We start from the raw sequence: 17626 nt of genomic DNA on the forward strand, positions 1-17626 counted from the left end.
ACACAAACTTTGGTTTTGGACCTTGGTTAAGACTTTTGGGAGTGAGAAGGCCTTAAGCCCAGTCCAGACAAAGATACATGATGAAATATGCAACTTTTTGCAATGCACCATTCTGCAACATTCTAAAAACCTGCTGGTTCACACCAATGCAACTAGATGAGGTGGTGTATCATCTCTATGCAACAACTCTCTTCTCTCTCTGTTCTGATTTCCAGATTTCCAGGCTTATTTTGTGGATGAATATAATTTCTAGCTTCTTAAAATATGAATGATGATAGAGATAGTAAGATACTGGCTACAGCTGCATTCGTAGTAGTGATGAAATGGCTAAAAATTTAAAACGAGCATCAGATGGACTGTATTCATAACAAATAATATAAGTAAGCAGCGGCAATTAGTTAGTCATTAAAAATGTGTGTGTGTGAGGGGGCATAAGCACATACAGCGAGCATCAGCAGCGACCCACCGTTCGACACCGGCACATGTGAAGACTATAGGACCTCACTACGAGCCGATTGGCTTTTTACGTGTTTTAAGTTCTAAAACCAGCCGCCGGTGATTTGACCAGCTGAGTTGCAAGTGACACCATCAGACAGCTTGAGTTGAGCTCAGACTGCCAGTTCACACCACTGCAACTTTTCTCCGCAACATTCTCAAACAGTTTTGTCTCATCACGAATCATTACGCCAGGGCCACACTGCCCGCGGAAGCGCAGCGCACCGAAATTCTCGCGCGCGCCGGAGCACCTCTGTTCACATCAGACGCGCATTTCTCCACGCCGTCGACAAGCGATTCTGCTCCCAGCTCTTGTTTTTCACTGCCTGGCTTGTCAGATTCGCTCGCGGCTCGCGCAGAAAATAGACCAGACGCCGAACTGATTGCTGCAAATCGTGAGCCTGCCGCGGAGCTTCCCGGCGCGGCGCGGCCAGTGTGGACGACACAGTCGGTTAACATGGGCGCCGAAAGGAAACTGCCTTATCTTCTCGGCGCTTTGAGGCTATTCGCGGCACTTCCACGGGCAGTGTGGCCCTAGCGTCAGTCTGAAATGGGCTTTAAAGTTGTAATCTTCTAACCTGGAAATCCAGATGCCCCGCCCCTAGCAAATTCAAATTTGCTCTGCACGGGGATCTGGCCCTGATGAGCAGAGCCCAGGGAATCGGCATTGGACCAATCAGATCAGTCTATCTGACAGAGGCGGGCTCTGGGCGGTAACATGATGAGGACAGCGCTGCGCCGTAAGAGTCTAAAAGTAAACAGCCAAGATGGCAGCTGCTGAAGGACCGCGTCCATTCAATTTAGCTTTGGAAGAAACGCTAAGCCAGCTACACCTATCTTTTTCCTTGAGAGAGGAACAGAAGACTGCCCTAGAAGCCTTCGCTTCCAGGAAGGACCTTTTTTTGCTGTTTTGTTTTTGCTTTTATTGGCTATTGTGCTATCCAATTGCGTGCGGTGGCATTTGAAATGCCTCAGTTAGTGCCGCTCCTTGGGTAGGAAGGGTGTATCGGTGAGGACCAGACTCAGAATCTTTCTAGATTTGAGTCTGGATTTCCAGGCTAGTAATCTTCGGGTTCAAGCTGAGATGCCTGATGACATTATCAGGGTTGTTTTTCAAGAGTTTTAAAGGCTCCCTCCAAAACCACATGTGACATCATACAACTGTTTTCAAAAGCTGAGTACTATTAAGGTTGTGTAAAATGAACTTTGTGTCTCTTCAGCTTGTTGTTAATATGAAGGTCATACTCAAATAATGTGTGATCCCTGTTCCTACACAATAAAAGTCACCATAAAAACAAGAAAGATACTGCTCAGATAGCATATGCATATGTTTTTAACATCGAATATTAAATTTCACTATCATGATGGGTAGTCAGTTGTACAGGAATACCAGTATTATTTTACTTTTTTACCAGCAAAGAGAGAGGTTACAGATGCAGGTAGGGGCTCACTGTGCTGAAAATATGAGGGCGTTATGTGAGTACAATGAAAAAATAAATATACAGTGTAAAGTTTAATATGCAGGCTCATAATGTGAGTGGGAGGTGCTATTAGCTTGTTTGATTTGTTTTTGTTTTGCACAGCGATAATAATAAGCTGAAGGCATGGACCTGACTGATTCATCAATGTCATATAGGAGATTTTTCTTTCCCGAGGCCATTTTATATGTTTTCAGGACTACTAATTCATGCAAAACACCACACAAAGTTTAGTTTTCCAGGTACTAAGTATCACTCCTGGGTGAAAGATAAAGCAGGGTCGAAGAAGAATTCGCCAACCAAATCCACCAATCTGGTGTGAAAGGCTCAAGTTTATCACCTCCCCCTGAGGTTTCTGTCACTTATATCGTGTTGAATGTCCTCTGTAACGGTGAATATATCCTGCCTGGGCCTGAGGTAGCTTTTCATATGCTTTGATAAGAAAGGTCAAATAATTTTCAGGGGGTGTTTTCAGCCCTCAGACTGTTTCTATGTTAAACAGAAAAGCTGGACGGAAGAGACAAACATTACCTATATCGTGTGGTATTGTGCCATATGGTCCCTCGGGAATACCTCAAGGCCACACATTCACACTCAGAGAGCACGATGAAGAAGCGACCTATAGAAAAAGAGAAAAATGAAGAAACCGTTAAAGGCTCTTTTCTGCGCCATTATTTGACTGTCTTTATACATTATTTCCCATTAACATGTTGGAGGTAAGGTGTAAGAAATTCAAAACGAAGGTCATGAGAGGTGACATGCAGTATTGTATTGTGACAGTCTAAAACGAGGCCATTACAGGCGCATCATAAACAATGCTTACAGATGTATTTGCTGCAAACAGTCACGCCACTAAGCTACGAAACCTTTTACAATTCAGGCAGCACTATTATGATTTATAAGGAATTATCTGCTTCTCAAACAAAAGCCTATAAAAATCTCCTTAAAGCACAGTGTAGGAGGGAGGAGAGATTAGATTGGTTTATGGAAAGTTATTGAAATAGAGCACAGCAGGGTGTTTGTGCAGGGCGCCGGCTCCCAAGTGACATTATAATCTTGGTGACGACTGAGCACACGTTCGTCGTCTCTTTTCTCATATTTTTGTGGCCAGTCGTCCCTACAAGCTGTTTGCCTTTCTAAACACACACGCTGAGAGCTGTATTGTTTGTTTGCTTTGCAAATATGTGCGGGAGACAGAGTGCTGGTGTGCATACATGTCTGATTGTGTTTTTGCTCAGCTTCATGTATGAGCAACTGGAAAGGACAAGGTCATATATGTACAAATGGTAGAATGCCATTATCTGCTCTCAAAGGAATAGAAACATATGGCTTCTGAAAGTGATAAATGAGGGTGAGGATGTAGGGTCGTCTGAATGTGGCCCCACTGTATTCAGTGTTAAGGGAATGAATGACAGTTTGCTACTCTTTTCTTCCTCCATTGATAGCAAGCGTCTTTATATTCCACTCAGTGCTCATCCTTTGAGGTGTTTATATGCTGCTTCTCTCACGCATTTGCCCTCCTACGCAAGAACGGCAAGATCCAGCCTTTCTAGTCAACGCTGCTGTTGACTGACTCTTTTATACACACTCATACTACTGTTCCCTTCACGCCTCTCTCCGGGGACTCATGACACACCTCCTTCTCTTGGTTCAAATTCATTGTGTGTCTTCCTCCTCGCCCTTCCCTCGTGATCTTGCAGAGGAGTGTCAGTCTGATGAGTGGAAGACTCGCAAGCGCACCCCCAACGGTGCTTTGATTTCTGGGGCAGATCTTGCTCATCAACCATTTTCTGTCAACCAGGGGACCCTACAAAAGAACAATCTAAGCCTCTGTTTTTAGCAGGTCCCCGGATGGGTTTAGCCTGTCAATCGCGGTTTTAACAACGCCAACACAGCATGCGCTGCACGCTCACCTAAGAGACTTGTAACTCAACTCAAACCTTTCCTGACTGGAAGCCGATATGATCTGAGAAGGTGGATGGCGGGTTGATGCATCACCTCAGGTTTGCCCACTCATGAATTCATTATTAGCTTTTAAGGCGCAGCAGCCAAAGGATCCAAATAACAGATTATTGACCTGCTGTCATTAGCTGTCTTAATTCAAACTCCATTTAAAGACACTGCTTCAAGCAATTACCTACTGTGGTGCACATTTAGGCTAACAAAATGACTGAGGGAATTGGGACTTCAAAAAGATGCCAGGAGAATGCTGTTTCATTATAACAACAGGTCTATTAATAGAGTTCATAATGCATTTGAAATCTGTTTGTTCTTATAAGACGCTGCATCAATTTGATCTGTAATTGGTGCATTTACAAATCAGTTGTTTGACAATATGATGGTTAAAAAAGAATATATCACAGAGGTAGGACCAAGTCATTGTTTTGCAAGCCACAAGTAAGTCTTTGCTCTCAAGTACCAAGTCCAGACAGGCAAGAAGTCCTAAAGACGTCTTAGTAAGCTATGAAGCTGTGATTGAGTCCAAGTCATAATGCACTGTTCACCAGATAAATGTCATTTTAAGAGTGTGATCGGATGGTTCGAACAAAGTGGATCAAGAGAATTAAGTGTCATCTGATTACGGAAATTAATTGATCCGTGGCACACTTTTTAAGTTTTATACTTTTGAATCTTTGGGTTTGTGTGAAGGTTACAAGTATTTTCATATCAAAAGGCTCATGGGTGTGTCATGGCATACTGTTTTGTTATATAGTTTTCCTGTGTTTAGTGTCATTGCATTTCTATAAGCCTAGTTTCTTTATTTAGTAGCTGATTTTTTTTCTATTGGTCAGGCTTAGTCACATGACAGACATAAACCAGGAAATGTTAGATTGCATATGACAGAATGCTGCAGCTGTAGAGTTTCCACGCTGAAATAATCTTTCTTAGCCATTCTGGCTTGTCTGTAAGTTGACAGTTCTTTTGTTCATAACAGAGTTGTATAATGCTTATTTTAGCTTACTCATTTTACTTTTAAGTTCATAAATGTTTCAAAGTTATACTTAGATATTTCTCTATGTTACAGTAGGCTAGCTAACCAGCCATGTGTTACAGTAGCTAGTAGCTAAATGCCAATGCAAATGTTACAGATTGCATGCACAGTAAACCTTGTAATTCTGTCCATTTCGTGTTTATTTTCCAGTTTTACAATACTACAATGAGTACAAATGTCTTCTGAGGCTACAACAGTAAAAGGTCGACGTCTGATAAGTCATTTCATCATTAATGTTCGCTATGTATTGAAGTTACACTTCGGAACGTTTGATGGGAACACAGTAGTGTTTAAGTTCAAGTTGATTTTGGTCAAGTTGAGTCTCAAAGTCATTAACTTGTCACTTGAATCATGTGACTCCAGTCCACACCTCTGCTATATTACTAAGTAGTTCTTAGCAGTTAAAAACAAGCCTGTATAGGATGGGATGGAACACTGACATGAACTCCTAAGCACAACTCCAGGTCACAAGTGGTAAGGGAATAAAGGCACAGCCATTACAAATGTGCAACAGAAGATTTAAAGGGGCCGCATTGTTAACCACCCACCCCCAGTTATCGAATAACACTTATGAGAAAAGTATAATTTCTGTCCCTTTTTTGACTGAGGAATAATTGTTCCTTCATAACTGCTTCTGATTGATTGTCAGACCATTTCCGTACAATGTACTCAGAGCAAGCTAGCATTAATGGCTGCCTGCCGATATATAGGTCATTAGCTAAAAACTGCATTCAGAATGACTAAATGTGTGAGAGCTCGATTTTGCATTATGTGTTCAGATGTGCTCAAAACCTGGGGCCATTGTAAAACTTCTGATGAATGGGATGTCATATGTATAAGAAGACAGTCATTGTGGTAGCATTGCGGCCTTAAATGAAGGAGTCTGAAATCTTGTTAAGCAAACAAATTGTTGGCTTGGCTGTTTCGAACTCAATATTGCAGTGAAAAGATTCCAATTTTCTTCAAAAAACATTTAGACTTGCAGCAGATAAGTCAGAACTCAGGAGAACAGATTGCTTTCTCACAAAAAAAGAAAGAAAAGGCAGAATGCAGGTGGAATCCACACTGATAAAGATTTTAATCAAACACTCTGCTGCTACTGATTAGAATTCACTTGAGAAGATAAATACAAAAAACAAGAAACACAGAGTTGTACTATTTCCTGAGCATGTTCCTTGATTGCCATGAACATGGGCACTGTAGTTAATTTTTAATTGATTCCACATACACCATAATGCTGTTATGACTTCAGCGCCAAATGTGTGTTAATCGGCCACTGAAAATAGTCCCCAGAAAATACACTACATATTCTAATTTGAGCAATGTTTAAACTGAACTGAACTTAAGTGTTCAACTGTTTTTGGAACTTTTTTTGACTATGAAACTACATATTTCAAAACCATTGTAAAGCTTTATGATTTCAGAAGAAATTAATGGGTTTGGAGCTCAGGGGCAAGGACAGTTATGCTCCAGATGTTGGATGGTAACTCTAGGACATTGCTGATTTTGGTCTTTTAACAGGATTTGTTAGCAATATGCAAACAGGGTAATTCTTGAAATGCCAATGTTGAATTTAATTTTTTTTTTTGTAGAAATGAAATGTGTGTAATTCAGAATTAAAATAAATAAATAAATAAATAAATAAATAAAAAAAATCAACTTCTGTTATGAACAGACTTCTATTAAATAATAATAATAAAAAAAGAATAAGGAAAGAATTTTTAGATTGGAAAAATTCTTGCAGTTGTTGGAGCCAAATTATTAAATTTGCGTCATCATTTGTGAAAAAGCTCAGATAAGGCCTTTTAATGACATACTTCAGCATATTGAGTGTGAAAAGAAAGGAGCAAAAGAGGGTGATATTATGTCTACTGTTCAGATTAATTTAGTCAGTAGTATAACCAGTGTGTGGTAGAGGGAAGGGAGCAATGCTGCTGAGGAAAAAAAGCTTGACTAATTAATTCTACTTCTCTTCCAGGATGTAGATCAATGTTAGGTATTTTCATTTCATTTCAAAGATCAGTTGTCATACCAGTCTAACTCTTTTAATACATTGTGAGTAATTCTTTGTTTTGTTTTTTTAAAGTAAAATATGTATCAGTCACGAGGCTGTGAACAACAGCCGCTGGCAGCTGGCAGGCGTTTTGCATTCTGGCTCAAACTAAAAACCCTCTGCTTTGTGACCACAGTATGTTGGTGTTTTATTTACTCTGTATTCCAATTCCCTTCAACTTACTAGTCAGTTTACACCAAAGAGCCTACAACACATGGTGTCATCCGCATTACGCATCATTGAGTCATTAGCAAATGGCTCATGCTCAGCTTCAAAAGCAGACACAGAAAATGGACACAAACACCTCTTCCACAGTCCGCGGACATTACATGCGTGTCAAAGTTGTTGGTGGGCATGAGGCAACAGACAAACTGGGGACTCAGCGACAAGCCAAGTTCCCCCCCCTGCAACAACGTCCCACACTGCACCTCCTGTGGAGAAGTGTAATCACATTTTCCGCAAGGGTGGTTCTAGTGCCCATGAGAAAAGGGTTTATCGAATTCACACACATTGTCATTACGCAGTCCATGTGGTTTCCCCTCAGTATCTGCAGCCACTCATATCAAGCCAGTGCGGTTTAAAGAGCATCAAAGCTAGGAAACACGCGCACAAACACACTCACTTGTTGTTACGCTAGGAGTGCTGTAGATAACACACAGAGGAAAATCACAAGGTAGGTTTTGGGGAATGTGTGTTGAATTTTATTTGGCAGTTCTGCAAGCACACAGTTGATTTATTGTTGAAGCAATTATTTTCCATTATACACTATTATGCTGTTATTTTACTGTCACCAATTGGTGCACAGTCATAGTGGTTATACCTACAATTTTAAAACCTTTTATCCATTTAACTTGTCATATGGCTTTATTCTTTTATCGAGCAGCTGTAATGCTAGCTCCCATACATGGTGTCTGTATCACATGTCATGGCAATCCATCTAATAGTTGAGACATTTCACTCAAAACCACAAATAAGAACCCCTGTGCCCCAAAAGGCACAAAATCCTACACTTCCCATAATGCAACTGAATAGTGCCTTTTCTTAGGCCCTTCTTGCATGGTAAATGCCCATTTCTTTCTACAGGCTTTACTGTTGGCGTTTTATTACAAATGTGTAGTCTCCAAGCCTAGAGCGAGATAGCACTGATGACATCATCAGGGTTATTTGTTTTAGACTATGGGAAAGCTCCTTAGAGCGTCAGAAGACATTAAAGATCTGTTGTGAAAAATCAGTGGAGTTCCCTTTTAAGCAACACATACTTATACCTAAACAACAGGATACATAATTTGCCACTACCACAATGACCATTAACACATGAGCTAATGGTCACAGTTTTAAACACATGGTTAACATTATGAAACAGTCATAGTCACACACAAAACATACTTGGTTAGCTTTAGAAAAGAGATCATGGTTTGACTTAAAATAAGGTTTGTTACACCAGCATTTGGTTTAATGTGGGACACAAACGCCAGTGTCCTGTGTGAAAGTCCTGTGTTTGTCTGAGCTGTCTACCAAACACTACCACCTTCCCACATGGACTTACATGGACTCCCAACATGACCATATATACTATGTCAATTGACTTCCTCCTTTGCTCCCATCATAATTACTACAGCCACTGAAACACTGCTGCTAGGCTGTTAACCAGATCCAGCAGGTCAACCCACATCACTCCCATTTTAGTTCCCTTACACTGGCTTCCCATCAGGTTCAGGATTCATTTTAAGATACTCATTCTCATGTACAGAGCCCTACATGGTCAGGCACCTGAATGCATCAGTGATCTCCTCCATCCATATATCGTCAGTAGGTCCCTTCGGTCTTCAGACCAGGACCTACTGGATGTTCCTCACTCCAGACTCAAAACAAAAGGTGATTGTGCCTTTGAAGTAAAGGCTCATACACTATGGAACTGTCTTCTATTAAGTTTATGGTTTGCAGTCTCCTTAGAAATCTTCAAAAAACAACAGAAGACCCATCTTTTCAAAATGATCTTTGTCACACCCTAAATTATCTACCGCTTGTTCCCTGGTGTGTTTCTTTTTGGGTCCTAAGCAGCCTGTATTTGCTCTTTGTTTTACCTTCTCATTAGGCAAAGATTTTGGTTACAGTTGAAAAAGTAAGTGTTAACTGCAGACTATAGTTCCAAGTCCTCTGCATAAAAATTGGGGATGGACTACACCTACACCCAGTCTTTTATTCCATTTCTCTAAATATAGAATATTCTACTTCTCATATTGACCATAAACCATCCAATGTTAATAAAGCAAACAGAGCTAAATAAAAGCTATACTTTCACATATCAATCAACCAACTCAAAATTACAAAATAACATCACAGTGTTGCAAACAATCCCAATGTAAATGTTTGATGGGATTGCAACTTACTGAGTTACCATAATGTTCTAGATGTTTGTATTGGGACAACAATTTGACTGATGTGAAACTTTGTTGGTTTTCTGGAGAAAAATTAAACTAAACCATTTAAAATCGACCGAGCAGTGCATCACTTGTTTAATGTTGTCTCTAACCTCCATCCTTTCTCTGTTATACATCTAGAAGTAGGCTAAGAAGTTCTTTGGCCTGTTTAGAAGTGCAAACTATGTCATCCCTGACGTCTAAGCATGGAGGAGTATAAGTATGTTTACTCCAGTTTGAATGACACAGGCGGACTGGCCATCTGGAGACTTTTTTCCGCAGGGAGGTTGGTGGACGTGCGGGCCAACAAAGAGCCGAGTAAATTTTAACACATCCCAATGTGGTTGTGGCGAGTGGTTGTCTTGAGTACTGTGCAGCACCGGTCCATCTTTCTACCCCCAGGTAATGTTACCCTGGTGAAATGTGAGTGTCAAAATGTGAAAATGAAATGTAGTGTAAAATTGAAAATAAATCAGCAGGGGAGCAGAAACACAAGGCAGGGCTGAGAAATTTTTTGGGGGAGAAAAAAAAAAAAATGACGCAAAAGTGGCCTAATGCCACAAATTGATTCATTCATTTGGCAGGACTGCAACAACAGTGCTCCTTGCATCAGTGTGCGGCTGCACGTTGTCGTCACTGAGTCTACGCACTCTGTTCTCCTGCCTTTAAGTGCCTCTGGGAATGATTCCCTCCTGGTGAAAGGTATGCCAACAAACATCCAGAGTTTCAGAATGTGAAAAAAAATTGTCAACTATGCATGCATTTAAAATGTTGCAGTGGCAAGTGCCCTCTTCAATAAAGTATCACTAAGCACAGGAGCTCAAGAAGATGTAAAAACTCCTGCAGCCAAGCACTTTAAACTTTCCCTTTTTAAGTGTTGTGAGAATTTGTCTGAACAAAGTGGAGGTGACTGAAATCAAGAGGAAATGCTGCAAGGGTTTCTGGATTTTTTACCTCAGAAGTCTGTCTCCGAATAGTATGACTATAATAAGCCCATGACACTGCATTCAGACCAGCAATAGCACTATGTCAAATTCTCATCCTTCTCTTGTGTGGTGAGACCACTGCATTCATCAGCGGGGATACACAGGAATCTGGCACAACTGCCCAGTTCAATATCATCCAGCAATGCAGTGTTGTTGCTCTGTTATATACTGTATGTTGCAGTATTGCGTGGTATAGTACAGTATCTACTTTGAAAGAACCAAGACAGAGGAGGGAATCGATAACTTTGCACACCCATGGCTACTTTCTGAGTTGTAAAATCCTGCCTCAAAGGAGCACAAACTGCTGCGCATTGTGCTGATGTCAGATACTCCTTTAAACTAGACTTCCTGGTTTGTGTTTCATCTATTCACCGGTAGCAACACGCCCACACCAATGCGGACCTTTTTTGATACTGGGCTATTTTTGATGTGAACGTGGCCCGAGAGGGCTCCAAACAATTCTACATGTGCTCATGTGTAGAAGAAACACTCAAACAAATGTATGCCTCTGGATTTCTCTTCAGCAGTGTTCTTAAAAATATTGTGTGTTTTGGGTCTCAACAAAAGCCTATTGTTGCACTGGAATCTCCACGTGCTCAGGTGAAACAAAAGTCAAAACAGTAATCAGAAATGTTTTTGGTTCAAATTTCAAGTACATCTGTATGTTGAAAGCAACAAAACAAATCTTTGTTGAAAGTGGACTACAATCCACAAAGAAGTTTTGGCAGCATGTCTTTATTTTTTTTTGATTAATTTAATTTTATATACTTAATTAATCCCTGAAGGGAAATTCAATTTTTTCACTCTGTTGTCAATTACACACAGGTCCGAACACACATGCACAAACAGGACCTATACATGCACTAAGTGGAGAGATGTCAGAGTGGGGCTGCCCATCCGAGCGGTTGGGGGGTTCGGTGCCTTGCTCAGCAGCACCTCAGCAGTGCCCAGGCCGGGGCCAGGAGGTGAACTGGCACCTCTCCAGCTACCAGTCCACGCTCCATATTTTGGTCCGGTCGGGGACTCGAACAGGCGACCCTCCGGTTCCCAGCCCAAGTCTCTATGGACTGAGCTACTGCCTTTATCAGTGTTTTACAGCTCAAACAGTACCACAGAGGCAATCACCAGGTACAATTATGACACCAGGTTACAGCTGTGTCCTGTCTGAAAGAGTGTAAATATGGATATAGAAAGATTACAAATTATTTCCGTTTTTCCTGCTGGAAATATTCCACAGAGATTTTGGTCTATATTGACATGATAGCATCCCGCAGTTGCTGCAGATTTGTTGGCTGCACATCCATGATCTGCTCACTGGATATTTTCTCTTCTTCAGACCATCCTCTGTAAACCCTAGAGATGGTTGTGTGTGAAAACCCCAGTAGATCAGCAGTTTCTGAAATACTCAGACCAGCCTGTCACATTCAAAGTCACTTAAATCACATTTCTTCCTCATCCTGACCATGTCTTCATGCCCAAATGCATCGGACTGCTGCCACATGATTGGCTGATTATCCATTTGCATTAACGAGCAGCTGAACAGGTGTACCTAATTAAGTGGCCGGTGAGTGTAATCTCATAGGGTATGGCAATCTTGCTTGAAGTTGTATTGGAAATACTGAATGAAAGAAAAAATTGGTCTGTACAGCCACTCATAGATTGTTCCTTTGTTAAAAAGTCCCATTAGATTCATATCATGTAATGTTTTTTGAATATGATTGGTTTCTATTTTAGAAACGTCAGCTTCTTGCATTCAAGATACTTTTGTTTTCCAAAATGTGGACTTGTAAAATACAATTCAGAGAAGTAAATCTTTTAACTTAGGGTAGTACTTTTTCTCATTTGGTTAAACTTTCTTTTGGAATCCAACAAAGCATATTAAAAAACAAACTTTAACCTCGACTGTATAATTTTGTTTTTTATTTTTGCAGAGGGCTTTGAGAGATTGTTTCTTTTCCCTGCACTTTACTGTCTGTTCTTTCATGGCATTTGCCTGGTTTTAACTTATGCAAATACCATACATAAAAAATACAAGGTTATTGTTTTTTTGTATTCAAGTACTGTTTGTCCATTTTCACTCACAGCTGTGCACTGTAACTAAGTGTGTTTTGTTGGGGATACACGCTGGGAAAGTTACAAAATGAGGAATGTTAAATGTCTATAATTTCTGGTCTTTCAGAGAGAACACAATTATGATCAATTGCCATGATTATAATTGCCTGTGTGTGTGGCCTATAGAAAGATCTTTTTGGTTACTGGTCTGCAACACTAATAGCCTGACTTTCTTTGTCCCATTTGTCCTTTGTTTCTTAAGTCTTTTGATGTGTCCCATGTTAAGGATATTATCTTATTGTTGTTTATAAAAGGTATATATTGTGGTTTACAAGTTCTTTGTCACACATGTGTATGAACCATCATTCTTTGCTCCACAAAATATCTCTGACTCATCACTTGCACTGAAACAGGAAATGTGCTCTTGAATTCATCAGTCACTGGGGTTTCAAATGAAACCAAACGAGCACAGAGTGGATATCCATTGAGGCCGGTGGATGTTAGACAGCCTTTGTTTCAACAGCGGCTCATTCTGTGTATGAAAGCCAAACATATTATTCCCGTAGCTGAATCACTTCATTGGCTCCCACTGTGTGATGCATTGGGTGAGTGCACATTCATTTTACTGTAAAGCATGTGGAGTTTACTTGGAATTAAATATGCTATATAAATCACATTGCCTCGCCTTGCTTTCAGTACAGTCGTGCAGCCTGTAGGTCAAACATGCTAGTCTAGTTAATGTTTTTTACTGCCACATAATGGTGAATATTGTCCTTTTTCATCTTTCAAGGGCTGTCGAATAAATCTGACTGTGCCGGTGGAAAAGCAAGTAAGGGTTTGGTTGCACCTAACCATGAATATATGTAGATAGGCATTGGAGCATTGGATTATATTGTTATGTATCCAGTTATGACACAAATCCTTCTATACATATCATTACAAATGAAAGAGCTGAGGTTAAAGGTTAAGAGTGAGGATGTTCAAGTAACTGGAAATATAACATTTTGGGTTCTATTTTTCTCACCATCAAACACTAATTGGGCAAAATAAAAACAGATTTTCTTTTGATACTGACAATAATTCAAGCTGTGACATTTATTGGGCAACGAAAATGGAAACCAATAACTGATGGTAAAAATGCCATTATCTAAGTAGATGTTGCAGTTTACCTTTACACATGCAAGACTCAAACAGAGCGTGTGGTTAAATATGAGCGGGCTGTGATGTCACAGTCTGTGTTACAAACAGGATGGCTGGCTCTACAGGTCCTTTATTAGACAGGAGTTAAGCAATCCAACAGATCCACTGTCTCTGATCACACTAGTGGCATCAGCTGTCAATGACAATGATGAGTGTAAAATAGTTTTTGTCTAACTCACCATGAAACACTGACACAATCATGGAAACACACAAGTATTACACACAACTTGGTTTTAAAGGGATAGTGCACCCAAAAATGAAAATTCAGCCATTATCTCCTCCCCCATATGCCGAGGGAGGCTCAGGTGAAGTTTTAGAGTCCTCACATCTCTTGCGGAGATCCAAGGGGAGAGTGGGTAGCAAAACATCATATGAACTCCGTTTTCAGCCTCACTGTAGCCTGTAGCTCTAACTGCTTCCCTGTACACTGCGCTCACGTGTGTGCGCTTGCTCGAGACCGTGAGACATGGGCACCGCCTTCATGTGTGTTCACGTACTTTCACTGGTCTCACGCGCAAGCTCGCACACATGAGCGTGGTGCACAGAGAGGCAGTTAGAGCTACAGGCTACTATGAGGCTAAAAACAGAGTTCAAATGACATTTTTCCAAATAACTTTTAATGTCGGGGCTTCAGGACACTTGGATCACTACGGGCAAGCAGTATGGAGATATTCTGTGGTTTCAATTATGTGTTTTTTGGACGTTTGAATCTGGGGTGCCGTCAGCCTGCATTAGGTGGAGTTGTGTTGCTACCCCCTCTCCCCTTGGATCTCCGCAAGGGTTGTGAGGACTCCTCACCTGAGCCTCCCTCGGCATATGGGTGAGCAGATAATGGCTGAATTTTCATTTTTGGGTGCACTATCCCTTTAAGGTCAGACTCAGAAAGTAGCAGATTTTAATTATAACAAATCAGACAATTAAGTTGCAGATAAAATGGATATAGATTTTCTTATGCATGCATTTACTGTGTCATAATAAAATGAAAGATGATAACTGGATGAATTGTTCACTGTGACTGTAAATTTTTAATGCTTCATAAAAATAAACTCTTTTAATATTTAAGGCCGTCTGCCATGGCTGCCATCAACGACACTACTGTAATATTATATATATAAAAAAAAACATGTTTTACACTCTATACAAGCATTGGTGGATGACTGAAAGGGCTAACTGGGCACAGACCCAGGGGCCAAAAGTGTCAGGGTCCCCCTCTGACTTTCACCTGCAAAATTTCACTGAAATTAACATGTACCAACATGGAGGACACTCAATAACAAAGACACACATGACCTAAAAAGACACAAAATGACCACAAAGAGATACAAATAAATTACAAACAGACAAAAAGTAACACAAAACAGACACAAATATGACCCAAAAAGACACAAATGACCTCCAAGATAGACAAAACAAAACAAAAAAAATCTGAAAGGGACACAAAATGAACTCAAATTGGCCACAAAGAGATGCAAAAGGACAAAGTGACTACAAAGAGTTACAAAATGACCAAAAAGACACAAATATACCTAAAGAAAACACAAAATGACCTCAAAAGGGACACAAAACAGACACAACTATACCTCAAAGAGACACAAAATAACCTCAACAGACGCAAAATGACCACATAGTAACGCAAATGAACTACAAAGAGACACAAAACGACTATAAAGAGTAACAAAATGACCAAAAAAAGACACAGATATACCACAAAGAGACACAAAATGACCACAAAGGGACAAAATGCTACCTCAAAGAGATGCAAAGGAACTACAAATAGACACAAAACAACTAAAAGGCTAACAAATTGACCAAAAAAGACACAAATACACCCCACAGAGACACAAAACGACCTCATAGGGACAAAATACAACCACAAAGAGATGCAAAGGAACGACAAATAGACACAAAACAACTACAAGACTGACAAATTGACCAAAAAGACACAAACACAACCCAAAGGGACACATAATGAGCTTGAAGAGATACAAAATAACCACAAGGAACTACATAGAGACACAAAAGTACTACAAATAGATGCAAAGAACTACAAAAAGACAAATTTACTGAAAAGAGTCACAAACGACCAATTAAAACACAAATATACCGCAAAAAAGACAACTTCAAAAGACACCTCAAATGAATAACAAAGTTACCAAAAAAGACACAAATATACCGCAAAGAGACACATAATGGCCTCAAAGAAACAACAAATGACCACAAAGAGATGCAAAAGATCGACAAAGAGACACAAAACTACCAAAAAAGGACTCCAAAGAGACAGCCACAAGGGCACACGGAATAACCACAAGAGAAACCAAACCACAAAAAAATGCATAACAGCTACAAAGAGATGCAAAACAAAGAAAAGAAAGAAAAAAAGAGGCAAAATCACCACAAAGTCTGTGTCCCACTCTTCTGTGGGAGAAGTGCAGGGGCCTTTTGCATAATTGTGCCCAGGGGCCAACTGTTTCATAACCCACCCATGTACACATGCACCTTCTCAAAAACATGGAATATTTTAATCAAAATATAAAGATAAACCTAACCAAATGTCGGAGTTACAAGCTTTCCACACAACAAAAGAGATGTGCTACATTTCATGCAGCGTATTAAAAAAAAACTGTTAAGCTGTTATCACCTAGGACACTCCTGGTTCTTTAGTTTAATACCTTGTCGGACACATTTAACTCCTCTCTCTGGTACAGCATTACACACCCATTCCCCTCCCCGTCTTGGATTGAAAAGAACCCTCACTACAAGTCACTTATAAATAGAACACCCCATCACTCACAGTGTATTTCTGATAGAGAGCTAAAGCTGCTCGACTTTGTGATTCAGTCTCACAGTGGATGATTTGTATCCTTCAAACCCATCTTCCCGGTGCCTGTCACTGGAGCTTTAGCACCGTTTGTCAGAGGAACTTCTATGACTGGAAGTGTTGCCCCTGACGACACAGCTTCCAATTGGTCTCAGTTGTTTCCAAGATGAATCAGAAAGGCTTTTAATAAGGAAATCCACAGAGCTCATGGGGTCTACAGGTAACTTCAAAGCAAGGTTAATATAGATCCTCTGAGCATTTTCCGCACTGCCACAAACTTTACACAAGCTGAAGGACGGACAGAATTACTCTCTGTCAAGAAAACTCACTTTTTTAGGCCATAAAAAGTATATTTGTTTTTCCGCTCTCGGAACCTTGGGGCGAGTCTGGCATACGAATACTGCAATAAGAACAGAAAACAAAGAGTAACTACAATAAATGCAGAGATGGATGCTGCCCTGAGGCTTAACCTGCAGTATCAAACACCACATGCACATAAAATATCATAACTATCCCTGCAACTCCCACTGATCCTGAAAAGCTTATCGAGATTATTAACCTGAGTTTTGGTGAATACGTGAAGTGTTAGAAGTACCAAAAAAAAAAAAAAAAAAAAAAACATTAAAAGAGGTCTATGTGAACGCAGCATGAGTGCAATCCATGCAATTTTTCCCCCACCACCAAGATGGAGCGGGAACAGCTGCCTTTCCACATGTTATCTGGTCCCGCAGCTGACAGAGACATCAAAATCCTGACACACATACTATATTGCACATGGCAAATTCATGACATGCGCACATGCTGCCAGAGATGAAAGTCTGGTACAAGGCATGTGGGAATAGATGTACAGTAACGAGAGCCTTGAGGCCTGGCTTAATGAGGAGGATTAGTGAACCATGATAGGGCTCTTGTGCGCAGCTGTAAGAGGGGCGGCGAGGCTGCTAGCAGCCAGGGCTGGATGGATGAGGGAGCAGTAGTCTGTCAGGTAGAGGACAGGCTCACCTCGGCTCCCAGGAAACTCTTAAACGAGACAGAGGGAGTGCAGACCGACAGATGAGGCCAGATTGTAAATGCTGACAAGTGCAATCAATAGATCGCACTGTGATATTAACTTGCGATCATCTTTTTGATA

The 17626-nt window shown here is 40.5% G+C and overlaps 1 protein-coding gene across 1 annotated transcript in view; it reads right to left on the bottom strand.

Moving 5' to 3' along the window:
* The window catches only part of LOC125901259 (leucine-rich repeat and fibronectin type-III domain-containing protein 2), a 193637-nt gene that overhangs the window by 54931 nt on the left and 121080 nt on the right, over positions 1-17626 (bottom strand). The window contains exon 4 of the mRNA XM_049596827.1: positions 2505-2592. The gene's annotated coding sequence lies outside the window, so the exon portion shown is untranslated. The remainder of the gene's footprint in view (positions 1-2504; positions 2593-17626) is intronic.

This window comes from Epinephelus fuscoguttatus, linkage group LG14, assembly GCF_011397635.1.
Source record: "Epinephelus fuscoguttatus linkage group LG14, E.fuscoguttatus.final_Chr_v1".
NCBI lineage: Eukaryota > Metazoa > Chordata > Actinopteri > Perciformes > Serranidae > Epinephelus > Epinephelus fuscoguttatus.